Genomic DNA, 24,331 nt, shown 5'->3' on the forward strand with positions numbered 1-24,331 from the left:
TAACAGTAGAGAATCTGTTGGTGTAAACCATCACAAAAATAAGTTGAAGTTAAAAAAAAAAAGATCCATATGACCATTTCTATAAAGACAAAAAAGATATCCAATAAAATCCCACATCCATTCCTAACATACAAAAGCCCTTTGTATATTGGACTAGAAAGATGCTTCCATAATCTGAAACCAAAAGCAAAGAGCATACATGTTAATAAAACAATAGTGTCATTTCCACAAAGGTACAAAACAAGAGAAGGATGTCTAACCAGTGCAATAAAGCAGCAAGAAGATACTCGTTTTGAGTTTAAAAATTTACTTTAAACAAGAAAAGCTTAAGTGAAAGGCGATTTATTATAAAGATTAAGGAAACCAAAGAATAGGAAATACAGATGGACATCACAAGGGACTAAAAGTAAGACTTGAAAAAATCCCTGTACCGAACTGTTGTCTTTAAATATCTGCCTGTCTCTCTAGAAGCAGCATGATCCCAGATTTTATTCATTCTTCGTCCTCAGAAAATCTACTACCTCATCTACTTCTATATGATCCACAATGCTTATTCAAAATGGCAGCCTCAGCACTAAAAACTATATGACCTTTCAACCATTATCTTTTAAAATATTGCTATGCACCATTCTCTCTCTCCCCTCCTACTGCAACACCATTTAAATGTCTGTTAGACTTTCTCATTTGATCATATATGTCTCTTACCCTCTGGGAGGTACTTCTCTTTTTTTTTTTTTTTTTTTTTGTCTTTCTATGCATCATTCTGCCTTGCTGTTCAGTTTGCTAATTCTCTCTTCAGCTGTATCTATACTATTTTGAGTTCTTAATTTTAGTTATTTTATTTTTCAGTTCTGTAATTTCCATTAATTTTTCTTGTGAATTTAAAATATGGTTATTTTTTTCAGTTCCTTCTTTATTTTTTTTAAGTTTATTTTTAGGAGAGAGAGAGAAAGAGAGAGGGAGGGAGGGAGAGAGAGAATGTGAGTGGGGGAGGGGCAGAGAGAGAGGGAGAAAGAGAGGATTCCAAGCAAGCTCTGCACTATCAGCACAGAGCCTGAGGACAGGCTCAAACTCATGAACCATGAGATCATGACCAGAGTCAAAATCAAGAGTGGGACACTTAACCAACTGACCCATCCAGGCGCCCCTCAGTTCTTGAAATTGCTGATGAGAGTTTCAATATGGTGATTTTCTATTTCTGTATCTTTCTGCCTTTATTAGTTGTAATTCTCCCATAATGAATACTTTCCCTTCACCAACTATTTTGTTACCTAAAAACTCAGTTTGAAAGGAAAAACAGGAAAAATGCTTTATTCTTCCTAGAGTAAGAGTTGATACCCTAGCAATCTCCAACGCTAATCATTGTTTTTAAATGTATAGCATTATATACACTCACGAAATTTTGAAACAGCTTGAGACAGATTCATATGCCATAATGTTCACAATTTATACTACAACATTCAAGGGTGTTTAGTATATTTACAGAGTTGTGCAACCATCACCATAATCTAATTGTAGAATATTCTCATCATCACCCAAAGAAACCTTGTACCTATTAGTAATCATTCACAGTCTGCTGGGTCTCTGCCCACCAAGCTTTAGGCAACCACTAACATATTTTCTTCTCAGTAGATTTGCCTACTTAGGGTATTTCATATAATGGTATCATACAATATGTGGTCTTTTGTGACTGGCTTCTTCCACTTAGCAACATATTTTTGAGCTTCATCCATGTACTGTATCCAATACTGTATCAGTATTTCAGTCCTTTTATTGCTGAATAATATTCTATTGTAAGGATATACCACGTTTTGCTGATCCATTCATCAGTTGATGGACATTGGGTTGTATTCACTTTTAGCTCTATGAACAATGCTAGTATGAGCATTTGCATACAAGATTTTATGTGGACGTATGTTTTAATTTTCTTGGGCAGATAACTGCCTAAGGGAATTGCTGGGTTATACAGTAACTTTGTGTTTAACATTTTGAGGAACTGTCAAACTCTTTTCCAAAGTGACAGCACTTTGTACACTTACACTAGCAGCATATGAGTTTCCAGATTCCCCACTTTCATCAACTTATCATTGTCCTTTTTGTTATAGCCATTCTAGTGGGTATGAAGTGATATATCATTATGAATTTTATTTACATCTTTCTAATAACTAATGATATTGAGCATTGTCTTACATGTTTTTAGCCATTCATTATCTCTTTTGGAGAAATGTCTACTCAAAATCTTCACCCATTTTTTAATTGGGCTGTCTATTATTATGGAGCTGTAAGAATTCCTTATACATTCTGAATACAAGTCCCTAATCAGATATATGATTTGAGAATATTTGGGAATGTAGGTGCACAAGTTTTGCTCTTTTTCAAGATTGTTCACGTTGTTCTGATTCTCTTGCATAGCCATACAAATTTAGGATCAGCTTATCAATTGCTGGGAAAAAAAAAGCCACCTGGAATTTTGACAGGGATTGTGTCAAATCTATAGATAAAATGGGTATATTGATATTTCAACAATATTAACTTTTCTAATCTGTTAACATAGGATGTCTTCCCATTTATTTAAATCTTCTTTAATTTCTTCCAACTTGTAATTTTCAGTGTGCAATTCTTGCATCATTTCGTTACATTTATTCCTAAGTATTTTGTTGTTTTTGTAGCTGATGTAAAGGAAATTATCTTCTTCATTTCATTTTCAGATTGTTTATTGCTACCATATAAAAATGCATTTTTATATTGAACCTGATTATTAGTTCTAACATTTTTTAGCAGTGAATAAAAATAGTTTTACTTCTTTCTCTCCAACAGGAATGCTTTTCTCCTTCCTTCTTTTTCTTCCCTCCTTCCCTCTCTCCCTCCCTCTTTCCTTCCTTCCTTCCTTTTCTTTTTCTTTCTCTTCCTTCATTCATTCCTCTCTCTCTCCCTCTCTCCCTTCCTCCCTTCCTTCCTTCGTTCTTTTTTCCCCACCATTTGCCCTGGCTAGAATCTCTAGTACAATACTGAAGAGGCAAGAGTGGACAAGCTTGTCTTATTCTGAACTTACACATTTTTATATGATGTGTTTCTATCAATTGTAGCCATTATTCTCTTATTGAGCTAAAATTTTCCCATTTTTGGTCAGTGGGCGTCTATTTCTACTTAATTCCTGTGAACTTTTAATACGATTGCTTTAGCCTTTGATTGCTTTCTCACTTTCTGATATAAGAAGATGTCCCGGATCCAACTAGTGTTTCCCTGGTCCTGGAATCATCCAGTTTTCTAAAAATGCTCTCCTTTAAGTGGGGAATGATATTTAGAGACCACAATCTGGGCATAAGGGGTAACTATTCCTATGAGTCATCATTTCTTCCAGTCCCTATAGTTGACAGAACTAGGAAATAAGATTTTTTTATGTAATAAAGAAAAAAGTCACAAATTCACATTTATATTTTTAATTTAAATAGAAAATTCCAAGGTTTTACTTAAATTCTTTGTACACTTTTATCTCATTTCACTTACACTGAAAATCTTGATCCCTTTTAAGGGTGATATAATTAGATATTTGTTTTATCTTATAATATTAATATAACAGCTTCCAAGTAATAACATCAATAGTATTACTGAAAATTAAATACTGAATACCATTCAAGGTTTTTGAGGTTTTTTGGTAGTTATTTTTGTCGCTAGAATATATCCCATGAAAGATGTACAGACAAATTAGTATAATGTAAAGTCACTTAGAGATTCTTTTCTCTTTGTGATTATGGTACCAACTTGATATACACTTAGGTTTATTTGTTTCCACTCATTTACTATTTTTATTGCTTGCTTTCACTCCTTTTTAATTTTTGTATTTTAATTACATAGAACATTTATAGTTCTCCAACATCAAAACTACTGAAGAAGATATTTTCACAGAAGGTTTGCTTCCATCCATCTCCCCTCTATCCTACTCCCTCACTCCCCTGTAAGTAACTTTTTTTCCTTTGAAAATTATCCCCACACAGTATAGAAAAGGCAATAGTTAACAACCTTGCATCCTTGTCTAAACCCAATAGACTGGTTGTATTATATTACCATTTTCCTACACCACTAGGTTCAAATTGCCAAAATTTTGTTTAGAATTTTTGCATCCATATCCATAAGACAGACTGACTTGTAATTTTCCTTTCTTGCAATTTTCTTGCCAAATTATGCTGGCTTCATAAAAAGAGTTCATGAGTGTTTCTTCTTTGTTCATTCCTTTTATGTGGTGAATTAAACTAATTATTTTAAAAATAATAACCAAGCATTGTCCGTGGAATAAACCCAAACAAAACAGCATAGAGTTATGTTTTGTTCTTAAACCTATTCTGACAATCTTTGTCTTTTAACTGGAGTGTTTAGTACATTTATATTTACTGTAATCACTAATTATTTGTTGTTTATGTAGTTTACCTGTTTTATGTTTCTTTTTCTTTCCCTTCTTCCCTTCTTTTAAAGAATCATTTACTTTTACCTCTCCATTAGCTTTTCAGTTATACATTCTTTTACTATTCTTAAACTAAGCATTTCTTCTACTATTCTTACATAATGTATTTCTCAGGTTATAGTTATACTGAGTATCTTAGAGATTGCAACATGTGAATTAGTATTCACACTCCCCCCAAATATTCATTCCTTAGAACACTTTTCTCTATTTATCCCCATCCTTCTTTATGTTTTATTATGTTTTGATTCAATGTAAATTTTTAAAGTCATTTTATTATTATTGCTGTATAGTCAATAGTCACTTACATTTACCTATATATCTTTTCTATTGCTCTTTAATCCTTCACATATCTTCATTTCCATCTGGGACTCTTCTCCTTGTGCTGAAGGCACTCTTTTCTAAAAATAATTATTGATTTTTTGATGTATATTTCTATTAATCTTTTAAAAAAATTGTTAATGTTTACTTATTTTTGAGAGAGAGAGAGAGAGAGAGAGAGAGAGAGAACAAGCAGGGGAGGGCAAGAGATAGAGGGAGACGCAGAATCCAAAGCAGGCTCCAGGCTCCGAGCTGTCAGCACAGAGCCCAACACAGGGTTCAAACCCACGAACCACAAGATCATGACCTGAACCGAAGTCAGACACTTAACCAACTGAGCCACTTGAGGAGCCCCTGAGTCTTAATGCACACATAGATTCGTGTATGCACCACCACAATTGTGATGCAGTACATGAAAACTCCATTTAATACTTCTTCTAAGTCTACCAGTGACATATGTAATATATACCCTCAGCTTTTGTTTTTCTGGAAATACCTTTATTTACTTTAGAAGGTTATTATCACCAGATATAGAATTCTAGACTGGCTATTACTTCCTGTCAGCCTTTTAAAGGTGTCATTCCATCATTTGGTTTTCATAATTTCTGTTGAGATGTTAACTTTCGGTCTTGTTGCTTCTTTGAAAATAATGCATCTTGTTTTCTCTACTTGCCTTTATCATTTCCTCTTTGCCTTTGATTTTTAACAATTTGATTATGATGTGCCAAGTGTGTAGTTTCTTTGCCTTTATCCTGCTTAAGGTTCTTAGTAACTTTTGATTCTGTGACTCAAAATCTTTTACCATTTTTGGGAAAGTCTTGGTTATTGTCCCTTCAAATATTACTTCTGCCACATTCTCTTCTTCCCTTCTTGAATTCCAATTACATGTGTTAGAATGTTTCATATGATAGATCATGTCTCTTATACTCCTTTCTGTATTTTCTATCCTTTTAGTACTTCGGTCAAGATTTTTCTACTACCCTCTCTCCAGCTTGCCAGCTCTCTCTTCAGCTGTGTCCAACCTGCATGTTAAACCAACATGCTAATTTTGATTACTGTATTTTTCAGTTCTAAAATTTCTATATTATTATTAAATGTCTAGATTCTTGTCCTTTAACAAAATTCTTCCCTTTTCCATTTATTTTCTTGATCACATTAATTAGAACTATTTTAAATCTGTGTCTGATAACTGTAATCATCTGGAACACCTCTGAGTATATTTCTATTATGTTTTCCTCTTGGCCCCACTTCTTAGATCCTACTAATTTTAGATTGAACGCTAATCACTGTGCCTGAAAGAGTGTAGAGGCTCCAGATGAAGTGATTTTCCTACAGGAAGAATTCAATCTATGGTCTGGCAGTCAGCTAGAGTACGGACAGTTTATCTCAACGCGACTGAGTTGCAACAAGGTTTGCTCTACCCTAATGTGCCCCCTCATAAGGGTCTCAACTGAAAGTCTAGGGCATTTACTAGATGCTTGCTGCCTCTTAGATCCTGATTTCCAGTTTGTATCTCCACAACAACCTAAAAATTCCACTCTGCACTCCAGCTGCTTTTCTTGCCTTCATAGCCTTTCACTTTATGGACTAAGAATCCCCAAGTCCTTCAAAGAGAACACCACCAAATATCAGGCTCACTTCTCTGCACCTCCCCTTTTTTCTGGAACCTGGGCTTGTAGAGTCTTGGTTGATTTGGGAACCCACTCCAAGCATTAGCTCCTCAGACCTGTGAGACTGCCAAGGGCTCTGCCTCTTCTGTGCCTCTTAGCGGCCCCCCTCGACCAAATCTCTCAGCTTCGTTCTCAATGCCAAGGATCATCGATGCCAAGAGAAGAAAAGCAGCTTTCAGGATGTTGGGCTTACTTCAGTGTGGTTCCCTCTCTCTGATTCTTTGACCCTTCCACTCCAGGCTGTCCCAGTGGCTCCCTGAAAAACTCAAAAAGATCCATTTCAATTGTGTCCATCTTTGTCAGTTGTTCTCAGTGGAAGTCAACAGTTTTCCGCTACCTACTCCATCATATCTGGAAATGGGAGTTGCCCCTCCGTTTCCTTTGACAACTGTGTGGTACTTCACTTTGTAGATATGCTGTAGTTTATTGAACCAGTTCTCTGTTGAAAAACACTTCCGTTGTCCCAGCCTTTTGCTATAACAAATAAGCAAAATATTCACAGTGAATAGCCTTCTGCATATATCTCCATATATATGCAGTTGAGTATCTGGCAAATGCATATAAAATTTTGCTAGCTGTTCCCAATTTCACTCACAGAAGTTGTACTGTCTTGTGTCCCTACTGACGCTGTGTGAAAGCACCTGTTTTCACATAGCCTTGCCAAAATTTACATTGTCAAACTTTGGAGATTTTGTTTCAACCTGATAGATAAGAGACAGTTTCCCAGTAGTTCTGACACGCATTTCTCTTATTGAGAATGAAGGCTATTAGTGTACTTTTTCTGTGAACTCTCTATTCATACATTTGCTTATTTTTAAAATCAGGTTGTGTATCTTTCTCTTCTCAATTTTTAGGAAATCCTTATTACATTGAGCATATTAGTGTAAGTTACAAAATTTTTCCCAATTTGTAATTATCTTGTGATTCCACTTATTTTGTTTTGTTTGCACTGTTGTCAAATTTCTTCTCTTATTGAATCTATTTTGGGTTTTTTTCAGTTAGAAATTTCCATTCAGGTTATAAGATTCACCCATAGTTTTCTTCCAGTACTTGGGTGTTTTTTTTTTTTTTCCCCATTTTTGTTTTGTTTTCACTTAGATCTTTAACACAGTTGTAATTTATCCTGGACTACTTTATGAGAAAAAGATCTAATATTTTTCTTTTTCCTTGCTGTTACCTCTTTGCTCCACCACAATTTAAAGTTAATTTTCCCCTCTGATTCAGAGCCTCTTTTGTAATACACTAAATTTTTCTTAATTACATTTCTGGGCAATGTGTTAGTTTTTAAGTCTTTCCCTGAGCCAGTACCTTACTGCTTTAATTTAGAAGATTTTAAGTGTCTCGGCATATTCTAAGAGGATTAGCTACGCATTAGATATTCTTTCCAACTATTTCCTGGCTATTCTCAGTTGTTTATTCTTCCACATAAACTTCATAATCGACTTACCTAGTTCTGGGAAAAAAAAAGTCTGAGGAAATTTTTATTGAGTTTGCATTAATTAAATAACTAATTTAGGGATACAATAGCATCTTTAGGATCTTAAGTTTCCCTTTGAAGGATAGGTCTTTTTTTCAATTTGTTCAAAGCTATTTTAATATCTCTCAAGGATGTTTTACAGTTTTACTATTTTTGCATATTTCTTCTTAGGTTTCTGTGTAGGTGTTTAAATTTTTGTTGTTGTATACAGGGTCTTCTCTTCCATTGTATCTTCAAACTGCTTATCATTCATATATTTGAAGGCTATTGATTCCAGTATGCTCATTTTATATCGTACTAGTTTATTATCTTATGGTTGGTAGCACTTGTCCATTGATTCGTATCCTTTGGTTTTTTCCAGACATTACCAACAAAGGGTTTGCCTCTTCCTTTCCAGTTCTCAGGAGTCTAATTGTTTTCTCTTATTTAATGGGAGTAACTAACATTCCAATGCAATGTTAAACAACTGGAGAAGTAGTGGGTATCCTCCTCTTCTTCCTGACTTTGAGGAGATGCCTCCCTAAAGTGTTTGACATTTGACAATCAAATAGGAAGCTGCATTTTGGACTGATATGCGCACACACACACACACACAGTTTTATTAGGTTAAAAATAGTATTGCCATGCTATTTTTTTCATTATACGCTGGACATTTGCATTTGAAAAATTATTTGTAGAAATGAGGCCTAGGATGATATAGTTTGCTCCAGAGAGAATTTTTGTTGCTTATGCCATAATTTGGGGCACTATTAATAATCCAGACTAATCCTATTCTAATTTTAGGTTTTAGATTTTCTAGCCCTTTCAAATGACTTGAAAAGAGGCTGTGTTCCATAAGGGGGCCTATTTAATTCTAGTCCACCCTACCTTTAGGGGGCAGCTCTTCATGACTCTGATCCAAAGTGTCCCAAGGCCTCCAACCTTGGCAAGCTCTGGACCCAGAACTCTTTCTCATAGCCTCAAGAAGTTTTTAAAAGTGTAGCTCGGGGCGCCTGGGTGGCGCAGTCGGTTAAGCGTCCGACTTCAGCCAGGTCACGATCTCGCGGTCCGTGAGTTCGAGCCCCGCGTCGGGCTCTGGGCTGACGGCTCGGAGCCTGGAGCCTGCTTCCGATTCTGTGTCTCCCTCTCTCTCTGCCCCTCCCCCGTTCATGCTCTGTCTCTCTCTGTCCCAAAAATAAATAAACGTTGAAAAAAAAATTAAAAAAAAAAAAATAAAAAATAAAAGTGTAGCTCAATATTTCAGTTCCCTGTTCAAGATCTGCAAATGTTCCCCAGACAAGAGTAGCCCCAACACTAAGCTCACTCTTGATTTCTGTCTTCTCCCAGATCCTAACCAGTAATTTTTCACTACCTTAATTCTTTGATGATTTTAAAACTGAATTTATATTTTATCTAGCTTTAGTTTTATCTTTAGCAAGAGGGCTGGTCTGAATCACCTCGTTCTCTGTTAGCAAAAGCAGCGCACCTAGTTGATGACAACAAATTAAAAATTAGGGGACCCTGGGTGGCTCAGTGGGTTAAGCGTCCAACTTTAGCTCAGGTCATGATCTCATGATTCATGGGTTCGAGTCCCATGTCGGGCTCTGTGTTGACAGCTCAGAGCCTGGAGCCTGCTTCAGATTCTGTGTCTTCCTCTCTCTGCCCCTCTCCCACTTGCGATCTGTCTCTCTCTCAGACATAAATAAACATTAAAAGATTTTTAAAAATTAATTTAGGGGCACCTGGGTGGCTGAGGTGGTTAAGCACCTGACTCTTGATTTCGGCTCAGGCCACGATCTCACGGTTGTGATATCCTTTTATGACTAAGAAGTAATAAAACAACAAAATTTACGTCCACAACATGCTCCCCAAAGTAGCATAACCTCATAGTCATACCTTACATTTTATGTAATTTACACATCCTCTTAGCTCTCCTAGGCTTATCTTAAGGCACATGAGATGTTATAAAACACTTAATGTTCAGAAAATGCTGGGCTCGAGGCACCTGGGTGGCTCAGTCGGTTAAGCATCTGACTTCGTCTCAGGTCATGATCTCACACTCCGTGAGTTCGAGCCCCGCGTTGGGCTCTGTGCTGACAGCTCAGAGCCTGGAGCCTGCTTCAGATTCTGTGTCTCCCTCTCTCTCTGACCCTCCCTCGTTCATGCTCTTTCTCTGTCTCAAAAATAAAAATAAACATTAAAAAAAGAAAGAAAGAAAATGCTGAGCTCTTCCTTGATTCTTATCTGTTGCCTAAGCAAATTCTTCCATGGAAATCACTCTCTTCCCACGCACAAGCAAAAAAATAAGCAAACAACAAAACAACAACAGAAAAAGCATAAGGCATTTCTAATTCTTTGCTCCTTTACCACTGCGCCAAACATAACGTGACGTGAGATCTCTCGATTGGATCACGTACTTCGGTGGGACTCTATCCCCAAGTTCCTCGATCTCATTTCTTTCAGGCGCTCAAAAGCATGACTCATTGGTTTAACAACCATACTTAAGAATTTGAACCAAATACTCTTGTAACAGTTTAAAAAGCAACTATCCAGAAGATTACGAGTCTCTTGGGCAGGTTGGCTAATATCGTTGGCATTGGATCTGACACTGAATGAGAATTGGCAATGCAGAAAACAGCCCTTGAAGGCAGCAACCGTAGGGAACCTAGGGAGGGAAGGAGAGATGGACCCATTTCAGGCAGGGCCCAGAGGTGCTACACATTTGGTTACCAAGGTTCAAAATATACATCCATCACCAGGGATCTCTTCTGGAAACACAAAAGACTACCTAGGTGATGCAGGCCAGCCTTCCTTTTCGCTGCAAACACATAGAACAGTCAGATGTAATAGTTGTTTTTAATTGCGGGATTTCATAATGCAGCTACAAAGAAAGAAGGGGAGATAACTAGGAGCCAGGAACCAAGACAGAAATCAAAACTGGAGAAGTGAGAGGGAGCTGAGGCAGCACTGGGGTATGGAGGCCCACCAACAACAGGGTCCTGACAACGACCCTGGGACCCTGACAATGTGGGCAGCAGACGTGGGCTCCAAACGGCAGGGGGCAGAGGCAGTGGAAACAAGCAGAGAGGCATGAATCACTAAGCTTCACCTCTGCAAGGGGGACTAGAAGTTTTTGCACATTGGCCCAGGAACGAGACAAGAAATTTGGTCATTTATGCATCTTGGGTAGGGGAAAATACTACCCTGAGGAATCAAAAACCTCAGGCCTCTTCCATATGTGGGTATGAAAGAACATAATCCATAGCACTATCTTCAACCATATAAAAATAAGTTCAAAATGGATTAAAGGCTTAAATATAAAAATTAAAGAAAAATCCTAGGCAACTATGCATTTAGAGTAAGGATGGCAGAGATCTTCTTAACCAATACTGGAAACCCACAAGTTACTTAATAAAGACTGATATACATTTGGCTCTCTAGTCTTTTAAAATGCTTTATGACAAAAGGTAGCATAAACAAAATTAATAAACAAAAATAGACTCTGTCAATACAGAGAAGAAAAGGTTAGTAACTGCAGTATACAAACATTCCTTATTGAGTAACAAGAACGGAACAAAAACTAGAAAAAGGACACATAATATGGAGATAACTGACAGGTGACAAAAATTCAAATGGCCAACAAACGTATGAAAAAATGGGCAAACTTACTAATACCATTGGAAATGCCCACTAAATTTACGGTGAGCTGTTTACTCCATATCCATCAGACTGGCAAAAGTTTTAAATATTCATAATACCTATTTGTTGTTGGGATTCAGGAAAAGAGATGATTTCAGGAACATGTGAATTATTACAGCTTTATTGGAAAGTAATCTGGCAGTTACTATTACAATTTTTAAAACTATCCTTCATATCTCACTTCTGATAATCCATCCCTGGGGCCAGCAAACTATGGCTGTGGGCCAAATCCAAACAACTACCAGGTTTTACAAATTAAGTTTTATCGAAACACAGCCACTTGTTTGTTTACATATTGTCTATGGCTGCTTCAGGGCAAAAGCAGGGGTCGGAGAAGATGGCGTGACCCATCAAGCCTAAAATATTTATTATCTGGCTTTTTTCAGGGCAAGTTTGCTGACCCTTGCTCCATCCCATGGAAATAAAAGCACAAGTCTATAGAGCTGTTTGTACAGCATTGCATATTGGAACACCGCTTGTAAGGACAAGCAAAATGAAAGACCGTTGTTAGAACGTGTCTGCATAAATTGTAATATGTCCATACCATGGAATAGTAAGTCTTAAAAGCAAGGAGTTGGGGGTGCCTGGGTGGCTCAGTCGGTTAAACAACTGACTCTTGATTTCAGATCATATCACAATCTCATGGCTCATGAGACGGAGTCCCGCGTCTACGCTGACAGCACGTAGCCTGCTTGGGATTCTCTCTCTCTCTCTCTCTCTCTCTCTCTCTCTCTCTCTCTCTCCCCCTTCCCTGCTTGTGTGCATGTGCTCTCTCTCTTTTGCTCTCTCTGAAAATAAATAAATAAATAAATATTTTTAAAAACCTATTAGATAACAGTATGAATATTTAAAAAAATAAAACCATGAATTAACATTTTACCAGTAGATTTGTAAGGATTTCCAGGAGGTATCTTTGAATAATATATCAAGAAGCATATGTACAATTCTACTTTCATGAAATAAACAATAACCAATCTATATGTCATATATATTTGTATATAAAGGCTTAGTTTAAGATAATGTAACTATAATCTTCTGTCTCCCTAAAAACAAACAAAAAAAAGATGACGGGTGCCTGGGTGGCTCAGTCGGTTGAGCATCCGACTTTGGCTCAGGTCATGATCTCACAGCTCATGGTTTGAGCCCCATGTCGGGCTCTGTGTTGACAGCTCAGAGCCTAAAGCCTGCTTCAGATTCTGTATCTCCCTCTCTCTCTCTGACCCTCCCCTGCTCACACTCTGTCTCTCTCTCTCTTTCTCTCTCAAAAATATACATTTAAAAAAAATTTTTTTTAAAAGATGATTTAACCAAGGCAAAAACATGAGAGAATATACACTGCGTTGTTAACCTGAGTTACATAGAATAGGGAGAGGATAAAGAAAGTGGAAGGCTGGAAGAAAGAGCCAAAGAAAAGAGAGAAAGAAAAAAGATTACACACACACACACACACACACACACATTTGACAAGGCCACATTTATGTATTTATATAAAATATAATTTTGTGTATGCATATAAACAGACAGTGAAGTCCAACTTAAATGGAACTCAACTGACAGGTTAAACCAACTGGACACAGCTGAAGAGAGAATTAATAAACTCACGGGGAACTATGAAGAAATCCAGTAAAAAGGAGCACATAGATAAAGAGTTGAAAAATTTGAAGGATCCAGCATCGGTCTACTTAGAGGCCCAGGAAAGACGAGAGAGGATGGAGAAGAAATGATTTCAAGGCAGTGGATGAGAATTTTCCAGAAATAAGAAAGCCCTAAGCAGCTCCATAACTCCCAAGCAACATGAATCAAACACATCTACCCCTAGGAACGTGGCAGTAAAACTCTAAAACAGCAGAGTAACTGGTGTGTGTTTGAGGGAGGTGGGGACCCATAGCTTATAAAGGGATGATCACTGATAACTTTCCTAATTTCTCACCTGCAACAATACAGGCCAGAAGACAATGGAATCATAACTTGAAAGTGCTCAGGGAAAATACCTCCAATCTAAAATTCTATATCCAGTTCACGTCATGAAAGAAGGCAAGATAAAGATACATTCGGACAAGACTGAGCGTGCACCACGCAAAGACCTTCACCGAGGAAGCTTCTGAGGGAGGTAAGGTCTTGGGTGAAAAGACTGAAGCCAGAAAGAAGAATGGATTGCAAGGAACAAGAAAGACTAAAGAAATCGGTAAATATGTCGGTATAACCAAAGTCACATAAACACTGCGAGCTAAAATGATAACGATGATGATTAATGAGTGGCTAATAGTAATTTACTCAACCACAATAACACGAAAGACGGATGGGACGGAACACTTACCAAGGTCGTGCCCCTGGGGAGGGAATGTTACTGTCTATCTTTAGAATCTGTTGAACAAACATCCTTGTTTTGAAAAAAAGGAAAAAGAAAGAAGAATACAGATGCCCACATAAACCAACTGGGGCTGACTAGAGCAGGAAAGAGATTGATCTCAGGCAGAGCCGGCCGGGTGAGAACACTGCTGCCCTCACTGTGGCATCACCTCCATCACCCCGGAGCCCCTGCCGGTGCTCCTGGGGGAATCACACCGCTGACCCAGAGCGAGGGCTTCCTGGGGCTCCATGGGGCCACGAGCTCCCACCCCGGTGGTGAGGATGCTACACAGGAAAGCTGCACAGGGGGCAGGGAGCTCTTTCACTTTTACAGAGAGACTTGGGCTCTTGAGATCCCCCAAGAGATGCCCCCACGGGCCCAGTGAACAACCTCACATAAGCGCACCGTAACACAAAAATCATTTGCGTGAGAAGTGTAACTTCCCGCGGTGGGGAAGGGGAAGCGAGGCCACTTCATCAAGACAATGGAAGGTAGGAAAGGGGAGGGTGCTATTCATTTCCTAGGGCTCAAAACAACAGGAATGCATTCTCTCAAGGTTCTGGAGGCTACAAGTCCGAAAGGAAGTGGTTAGCAGGCCTGATTTCTTATTTTGTTGGCTCAGAGGGAGAAGCTGTTCCATGCCTCCCTCTCTGCTAGCTTCTGGAGGTTGCTGGCAATCCCGGGCGTTCTTCAGCTTGTAGATGCATCACTCCAATCTCTGCCTCCACCTTCCCATGGTGTTGCCTCTGCACCTTTGCGTGTGTGAATGTCCCTCTTCTTACATGGACACTAGTCATTGAACCAGGGCCCAAACCTCATCTAGTATGACCTCATCTTGGCACGATTACATCTGCAAACACTCCACTTCCAAAAAAGGTCTCATGTGCACGCTCCAGGTGGACAGGAATTTTGGAAAGAAATATTTGACCCCGTACAGGGGGGTTTAAAAAAACCGTAAAGGGAAAATCCATCAAAAATGTAGATCCTTGGGGCGCCTGTTAAGTCAGACACTTAACTAACTTCAGCTCAGGTCATGATCTCACAGTTCATGGGTTCCAGCCCCACGTCAGGCTCTGTGCTGACAGCTCGGAGCCTGGAGCCTGCTTTGGATTCTGTGTCTCCCTCTCGCTCTGCCCCTCCCCTGCTCGCTCACTCTCTCTCAAAAAGAAATGTTAAAAAAAAAAAATGTTTGTTTTAATGTAGATTCTTGGGGTGCCTGGTTGGCTCAGTCAGTTGAGAGTCCGGCTCTCGATTTCGGCTCAGGTCCTGATCTCACAGTTCGTGAGTTTGAGCCCCACATCAGGCTGGTTCCTGTCAGCGCAGAGCCGGCTTCAGATCTTCTGTCCCTCTCTCTCTGCCCCTCCCTTGCCTGTGCCCTCTTTCTCAAAAATAAATTTAAAAACAATTTTTTTAATAAAAAAATGTTTAAAAATGTAGATTCTTAGTTCCAAACTTCCCAAGATTCTGATTCAGTGGACTGAAATGAGGAAGGGCCAAGAATCTGCATTTAGCAAGCATCCACGTGATTGTCCCTGTCAACAATAGCGGTGGAACAGGACACACAAATGGGAAGTGCTCCAGTAGAGGAAACGACACAGGAGCACAGGGTGCAGGGAAGGGTGACAGAAGAGGTGGCTTTGGAGGGGGGAGAAGAAGGACAGAGGTCTCCAGACAAGGTGACAGGTGTTTGCAGCAGCACAGAGCACAGGGCTGAAGAATCCATGTTCTGGGATAAAGAGGAAGGTCAGAGAGGCCAGGGCCTTGACTTTCTTTCTGTGCTCCCCTTCTGGGTCTGCCAAGGAGCGCTAAGAAGCCTGTTTTCACATGCCATCATGAATGAGGACGCATTAACGCGACAACACTCGGTGCAAGACTTGTTGTGTATTTTGTTTTGAACTGTATTGTGCCTAAATCAAATGAACTGTGCCTCTGGATCTGTTCGCCAGGGTTGGTGAGTATTAGTCATTATTGGCAAACACATCTCCCTCCCTGGGAGCCCAAAGGGTCCTACGCAATCCAGAAAAGTTAGCAAAAGACTTTGCCCTTCAGTCTAACAGGGCTGCCTCTGAGATGCTTATCATTCAGCCCCTGTGAGAGCCACACCGGCATCACTCTCTGGACCACAGAAAACCTGGCTGCACTTTTCAAAGCCAGAGCTTAGAGCTCAGATCCCAAGTAGCTGCAAGCCATCCCCATCAAATCCCAAGTAGCTGCAAGCCACCTCTCAGGGCCCTGGAAGAAGAGGGTGAAATTTCTACTTCCAATCCTTGGCAATCCAACTGCATTCTCCACCGGCCCCTGGGTCACTTTCCCTAAATGTCTTTTTCCCTACCAACCCTGTGCAAAGTGCTGCTCCCTAGCAGACCATCCAGGTTTGGAACCCCCATGGGCCAACACCTGTTGAGTCCCTCCTACAGCGAGGGAAACCCAGCACTATAGGACACAGGGGCCCGTTGCTCTACTGGGGGTTGGGGAGGTAACCAGAGAAAACAGACACCATGACTTTCTCAATTTATCCCGCCATGTACGCTCACATAAATTAGGGCTTCACCTAGTGTTTGCATTCAAACATGTAGCCATCTCCCTTTGTGCTAAATGACCTAAGGCGATTGGGGTTTGTTTGTTCGGTTTTTGTTTTGTTTCGTTTTGTTTCGGTGCTTTATGTAACAAAGAAATTGTGTTTCCTTTCTCTAAGCAACAAGGCAGAAGCCTGGGGTGTGGTGTTCACCATGCCCATGGCCAAGCTACTTTGAACCTCAATTTCTTTACCTGTGAAGTAAAGGGAATATTTCCCCTGCCTTCCTCATGCCCCGCAAAGCTGTGGGGTTCAAGGAAAGCAAAAATATAAAAAAAGGATTGTGTGCATCGAAGGCACCATGAACACAAAGGCTTAGTGTTTCCATAACATCTCACCAATCCATCACTGGTTTTCTAAAATGGTCCTATTTCTGGGGTCAGACACTTGGAAGTGAAGTTCAAATTTGTGAGCGCTTTTTTTTCTCTGACTTCAAGTCCTTATCAGTAGGAATCAGAGGGACTATAAATATTGTTTCCTCAGCTTTAGATGGAGAGAAAAGATGTCCCTGTGTGGCCAGAACAGCCCTGGTTTGTATCTGTGGTCCTGGCCCAATGATGAATAAGCTGCCCTCTCCCCTTCACTCTCTAAAGTGTTCGAGTTTGATTAATTTATGTTCACGCCCTGGCTGCTTTAGGTAAAGAGGATTAAGTAAAATACCTGTGCTGTAAAACAGGATGTCACATAATTACCAAGCCCATGGACACTAGTCTAAAGGAGCACACCCCTAACGGGAACAGAAAATACTCACCGAATGCTTGAAATCTGTCGCCATCTTGTGGTCAAAAGCCATTCCACCCACAAGATCTTTTGACCTTTTCAGAAGGGACTGTGGAGCAAACCCACACAGAATCCGGGAAAGAATTAGGGGCTTGCAAAATAAGCATCTCATTAACATACACTTTGGTGCTCTCCCTGAAAGAAAACAGTAACCATTTTCAGGAGATGTAGATAAGGCAGGAATTAGGCCTCTGATTTTAGACTCAGATTATAACTGAATGATGGGATATACAGCCTGTGGGTTAGAATGGTATTTCGATGGAGGTTCTGCCTTATATTGAAATACTGACTAATTCAACTCAGTGAGGATGCTGCTGCTTACTCAAATCAATCCACCAGTGAATGTTTAATTCTCTGCGGGGCCACCGAAGGAGAGGAAGATTGTCTATGTATCAAATGACCTGCCTGGAAAGGGGAAGGGTGGTGTTCAGAGAAGCTTCCTTGTGAAAGTGACCTGTGAGCTGAAATCTGGTGAATGACCAGGGGACAAGGGGAAGTGAGGCAAGTGTTCAAGTCAAGGCAAAGAGCCCTGACAAGGGTCCAGTGATGGTGGGGGTGGAGGTGGGTATTTGTGCAACTGGGGGTTGGCCTACACTGCCACAGGGATAGAGAGTGAGGGGGCTGTGGTATGAGACGAGGCTGGTAAATGAGATCTTGCAACATATCACTGGGAGTGTTAAGGATTCTTAACCCATTTTCTAGAAGGAGCCATGGGAAACCATTTACACGTTATAAGCAAGGAGACTACAGGGTCATATTTGAGTTTCAGAAAGATCATTCTGGTGACAAAGGGGAAAGACTTGTGAAGAGTTATAATGGATTTAAGACAACCACTATGCAGTGATCCATGTGACCATTACAATGTTAGGGGACACGCAGTATACGCTGGGCACTTTTCTAAATGCTTTGTGTGGATTCACTCATTCCTATCAAAGACCCTATGAGATAGTTACTATGACTACACCCATTTTACAGATTTTAAAAAAATGGGGCACAGAGAAGTCTAATTCCAGAAGCCATCCTGATGATCAATACACTACGATGCCTACAGATGGTAAAAAGAAAATGGAGAAAAACAGATGGTTTCAGGACTATTTCAGAAGTAAAACCAACAGGACATGATGTGCTAAATAGGGGGCCGGAAAGGGAGCTCCAGCGTACCTAGGCTGTAGACTTGGGCAACTGTAGAGGGACACTGGAAAAACACAGGCTCGGAAGGGACTACAGATGTGACCTTGCAGGTGTTGAGTTTGACCAGTGTTTAAGACCATCAAGAGGAGATACTGAGAAGGCAGTTGGCTCAAGAGACAGGAATGTGGTCCCACTGGTGGAAGAGATAATAACTGAAGTGACAAGTAAAGAAATAGCACAGGTAAGGAAAGAGGGCTACAACCTAGCCCTGGGGAACTCGGACATTTAATTGCAGAATGACTGCAAACGAGGTAAAGGGGTGGGGGCAGACAGACAGTATTAAAACCTGTAAAGCCAGGAGAATTTAGTACCATGGAAACCAGAAGAATGTTTCAAGGAAGGGATGAGCAGCCACAGCAAATGCTGCTGGGAGGTCAGGCAAAGTTGAGGACTGGAAAATGCCCTTCAGATCTTGGGTCAGGGGTCCTAGAGGTAACTGCCCAGAGAAGTCTGTTGCTGAGAGGGAAGGGTGGCTGGCAGCTGAGGGAAGAAAGAATAGACGTTTTCTTCTCCCGAGACATAATATGCTTAATGAGTAAGTTTAAACGTTGAAGGGAATGATCCAGTTGACAAAGTGACTGAATATACAGAAGAAATAGTTTTCCCTTGAACAACATGAATTTGAACTACGTGGGTCAACTTACACATGGATTTTTTTTTTTTTTAATTTATTTTTGACAGAGAGAGAGAGAGAGAGAGACAGAGCATGAGTGGGGGAGGGGCAGAGAGGGACGGAGACATAGAATCTGAAGCAGGCTCCAGGCTCTGAGCTGTCAGCACAGAACCTGATGCGGGGCTCGAACCCACGGACCGCGAGATCGTGACCTGAGCCAAAGTCGGACGCTCAACCGACTGAGCCACCCAGGCACCCCTACACATGGATTTTTTTTAATACATACAGTACCATCCTGTAAATGTACTTCCTCTTCCTTATGATTTTAATTTTTTTAATGTTTTATTTTTTTGACAGAGAGAGTGCAAGCGGGGGAAGGGGAGGGAGGGAGAGGGGACAGAGGATCCTAAGTGGGCTCCGTCCTAACGGCAGAGAGCCCCATGTGGGGCTCAAACTCAGGAACCGTGAGATCATGGCCTGAGCTGAAGTCAGGTGCTTAAGAGACTGAGCCACCGAGGGTGGCCCTTCCTTATGATTTTAACAACCTTCTCTTTTCCTTAGCTTACTTTATCATAAGAATATAGCATACATATAACATATTAACAAAATATATATTAATCAACTATTTCTGTTATTGGTAAGGCTCCCCGTCAACAGTTGGCTACTAAGTTTTGGGGGAGTCAAAAGTTATAAGCAGATTTCTGACTGCAGGGGGGGGGGGGATATTCCCACATTGCTCCAGAGTCAACTGTAATTTACAGTGTCAATTTGCTGAAAAGGGGAGAATAGGATCCAAAGCACAGGAGGAGGGATTATTCCAGGTAGGTAGAGGGGTCTACCTGCTTATTTCAGTTGTCTCTGATATTGTAATTCTATAATTAAATGCTGCAACGAAATAGAAGTGTAAAAGAAGGATTGCTATTTCTGTGTAAGCTTGGTTGAATGTTTTACGAAAATTTGATAAAGCCAAGATGCTAAAAATCCTGTCCATCTAGAACAAGAGAGGCAATTATAAAAGATGGGAAAATATAGTAAAAATCTTTGTTCTGCATGGTTCTGTTCTTGTTCCAATTTTAAGAGAATAAAACGAGAAATCATAGAATTATTAAGGCTAAGCTTTTACAAAGAAAATGAGGTTGGGGGGCCTGGGTGGCACAGTCAGTTGAGCATCCCACTTCAGCTCAGGTTACGATCTCACAGTTCGTGGGTTCAAGCCCACATCGGGCTCTGTGCTGACAGCTCGGAGCCTGGAGCCTGCTTCAGATTCTTGTCTCCCTCTCTCTGCCCCTCCCTCACTTGTGCGCGCGCTCTCTCTCTCTCTCTCTCTCTCTCTCTCTCTCAAAAACAAACATTAAAAAAAGAAAGAAAATGAGATTGAAACTCTAATGGATCAATAATCACTAAAAAACAAAAACAAAACAAAAAGCGCCTTAGTCTTACCCTATATACTGTAGGATGAATGTATATGTTTTCACGATTTCCCGTTTCAACTCACTTTTTCAATGGACTGACCAACTCTTAGACCAAGCTGACATTCAGAAGGTTTCTATGGTTACAAAATGAGTAAGAAGGAAGAAGAGAGGGAGGTTAAGTTATGGGTTGCTTACTATACATTAACAAATATGCTTCCCTTGGATTTTTATTTTTTTTTTAATTTTTTAGCATTTATTTATTTTTGAGAGACAGAGAAGAAGTGGGAGAGGGGCAGAGAGAGAGGGAGACACAGAATCCGAAGCAGGCTTCAGGCTCTGAGCTGTCAACACAGAGCCCAACGCGGGGCTAGAACCCACGAACCGTGGGACCATGACCTGAGCTGAAGTCGGACATTTAACCGATGAACCACCCAGGTGCCCCAAATATTGGTTTTTTTTTTTTTAATGTTTATTTACTTTTGAGAGAGTCAGATTTTTTAAAAATGTACTCCTTACAATAATCCTAGATGTTATCATTCCTATTCAGCAGATAAGGAAATAGGTTAAATAAACTACCAACTATGAAGATAAAGCATTGGGGTAGGAAGTCAGTTCTCCTGACTGTATCCTAAGTTCCAGATGGGCCATTGCCACTGGTCTTACATGTACCTGGACTCTTCCCCAAACGGGCCCCATCCACATCCCCCATCAGCCACCCATCACTGGCTCATCCTTATCCTTCACCTCCCATATCTACTCACATACCAACCCCAGTCAAATCAATTCCCATGGGTATTTGTTCAAGTTGTCTCCACTACCAGCAGCCTTGCACAGATTCACATCATCCTTTGCGTGGATTACTGCAAGTTTCCTATTGCCACAATTTCTTAATAGGCAGATCTGAGCAATATCATTCTACATATATGTATCAGTTGAACGCTTGCACTGCTTTCCAGTTCTTTCTTTGGTTTGCTTCCAGCACATTACTTTCCTCCAGCTAGCTTCCTGGTTTTCTCCCCAGTCCTTCTCAATGTCGTAATGGTCTCTTTTTCTTCTGCCAGACTCTTAAATATCGGTGCTCTTCAAGGGCCGCTTCTTTGTCTCTGCTTACGCTAGCCTCCTCCCCCAGTAGATACGATTTTTGCCTACAGCTTTCACTGCATTCACACTGATGATCACAGCCTATGTTTTCAACCCAGCCCCTCAGGCCATTTTTACAACTGCTCAGTATTGCTGTCCAGCTAATGGCCCATAAGCACATCAAACTCAAATGCAGACACCCAAAACAGAACTCTCGTCTTCGATCTCCCCGTGGCCGACCACAGACCTACTCCTTCCACGTGCATCCCTCAATGTCACCAGGCTCAAACTAACTCAAACGTTGAAACCATCCTTTACTTACCTTTCTTCTTCACCTGTCTTCACAGTCCAGTCTCAAGTCCTGTTGACTCCCATGGTTGTCACTTCTTTCCACTAGCTTCCTATTTTCGTACTTGGACTACAGTAAGATATGCCGTTTCCACTGCGCCTCCAAAGTAGTCCTCCTTGACAGTTAGCATGAACTTCCTGAGTCATCTGTACTTAGTCCAGGTGCCTGGAAAAATTGCCACTCAATGGCTAAAATGAACAAATCAGGAGACTATAGATGCTGGCGAGGATGTGGAGAAACGGGAACCCTCTTGCACTGTTGGTGGGAATGCAAACTGGTGCAGCCGCTCTGGAAAACAGTGTGGAGGTTCCTCAAAAAATTAAAAATAGACCTACCCTATGACCCAACAGTAGCACTGCTAGGAATTTACCCAAGGGATACAGGAGTACTGATGCATAGGGGCACTTGTACCCCAATGTTCATAGCAGCACTCTCAACAATAGCCAAATTATGGAAAGAACCTAAATGTCCATCAACTGATGAATGGATAAAGAAATTGTGGTTTATATACACACTCCAAAAAATGGAGTACTACGTGGCAATGAGAAAGAATGAAATCTGGCCTTTTGTAGCAACGTGGATGGAACTGGAGACTGTTATGCTAAGTGAAATAAGTCATACAGAGAAAGACAGATACCATATGTTTTCACTCTTATGTGGATCCTGAGAAACTTAACAGAAGACCATGGGGGAGGGGAAGGAAAAAAGAGAGAGGGAGGGAGCCAAACCATAAGAGACTTAAAAACTGAGAATAAACTGAGGGTTGATGGGGGGTGGGAGGGAGGGAGGGTGGGTGAGGGGTATGGAGGAGGGCACCTGTTGGGATGAGCACCGGGTGTTGTACGGAAACCAATTTGACAATAAATTTCATATTAAAAAAAAAAAGCGGGGGCTCAGCCGGTTGAGCGTCCGACTTCATCCCAGATCACGATCTTGTGGTTTGTGAGTTCGAGCCCCACATCAGGCTCTGTGCTTGGAGCCTGCTTCTGATTGTGTCTCCCTGTCTCTCTGCTCCTCCCCTGTTCACACTCTGTCTCTCTCTCTCAAAAATAAACATTAAAAAAAATTTTTTAATTAAAAAATTAAAAAAAAAAAAGAATAGCCACTCAATACACGTTAAACAAGTGAATCAATGCTCTCGCTCAATTCCAAGTATTTCAATGTTGTCCATCACAAATGCATGCACTTCAAGCCCCTGCCCTTGCATACAAGTCCTTTGTGACTTGGACCTTTCCCACTTCTGTGGGAAAAACCACTGTGCCCTATTAACCACTCTCTAGTCCAGGAATAACCAACCATCTCCAGTTCTCCAAACAAAGCAGCTTTCCCCAACTCTGACTTTGCACATGCTTTCTTCTGTCTAGAATTCCTCGTCTCCTCCTCTACCCAGAAAATTCCCACTCCTCCAAGATCTTTAGAGAAGCCTTTGCTGTCCTTTCCTCCATGCTCCTCCCCCCACCCTCTAACATTCTCCATAAACAGCATCATTTTTTATAACTGAAGTACTCACTTGAACTTGCAGGCAACAATCATATACTGGCCTGTGGAGCTGCCAGGGGGGCCAGAGTGAAGAGAAATCATTCTGAGAGCTCTCCAAAAACATTTTGAGAGCCATCTAACATCCTAGACCTTGAGATCAGTCCCCCGAGTCTCTGAACTAATCCCCAATTCATGGCCGTCTTCTCGATCCCAACTCCAGCCAGCACGTAACAGTGACCGTGGTGACAGTCCACAGAACCCCTAGAATGAGTCCCAGTTCTGATTCCCTTTCGATGGCTGTATTGACACTGCTCAGAACTGCTTCACCTCTAAAATTCTGATCTCCACCCCTAACTTCCTTCTATCCATTATACACAAATGTCACACTCAATTTTACCTTCAATCTCTACCCCTTCCCATTCACCCAATTTATCAGTGTCTTACTGATCAGACTTCTCTTACAACCCAGCCCAAATCCACAGCCAATCTACAGTAATCTCTAATGGCCCTGCCCTTCAGACACTCCTACCTTATGAAGCCTGACCCTGGCAAAATCCACTTTTTCCCCACTCTACCTTCTTGGCAGCTAAGCATCACTGAGGAAAAATTTAAAAACCTGACTCCTAGCCTCTACAATTAATGATTTCCCATCTCAATCTGGTTTTCAAAGGCATTCCTCAATCTTTTTACTGGGCTTTGGTCTGTGTCCTCACTCAGTCCTCTGGGTGGTTAATACCAACAAAAATGTGAGACATGACCTACGGTAAACAGAGTATCAAAACAATCTTGAGGGTGTTGGATAAAATATGAGAAGAGAGCCAAAGGCTATACATGGGCAAAGCAATTTAGCTCAAATCCCTATGTCCTTTGGGTTCTACGTCAATTACTTTCATGGCACTA

This window comes from Lynx canadensis, chromosome B2 (assembly GCF_007474595.2).
Source record: "Lynx canadensis isolate LIC74 chromosome B2, mLynCan4.pri.v2, whole genome shotgun sequence".
Taxonomy (NCBI): domain Eukaryota; kingdom Metazoa; phylum Chordata; class Mammalia; order Carnivora; family Felidae; genus Lynx; species Lynx canadensis.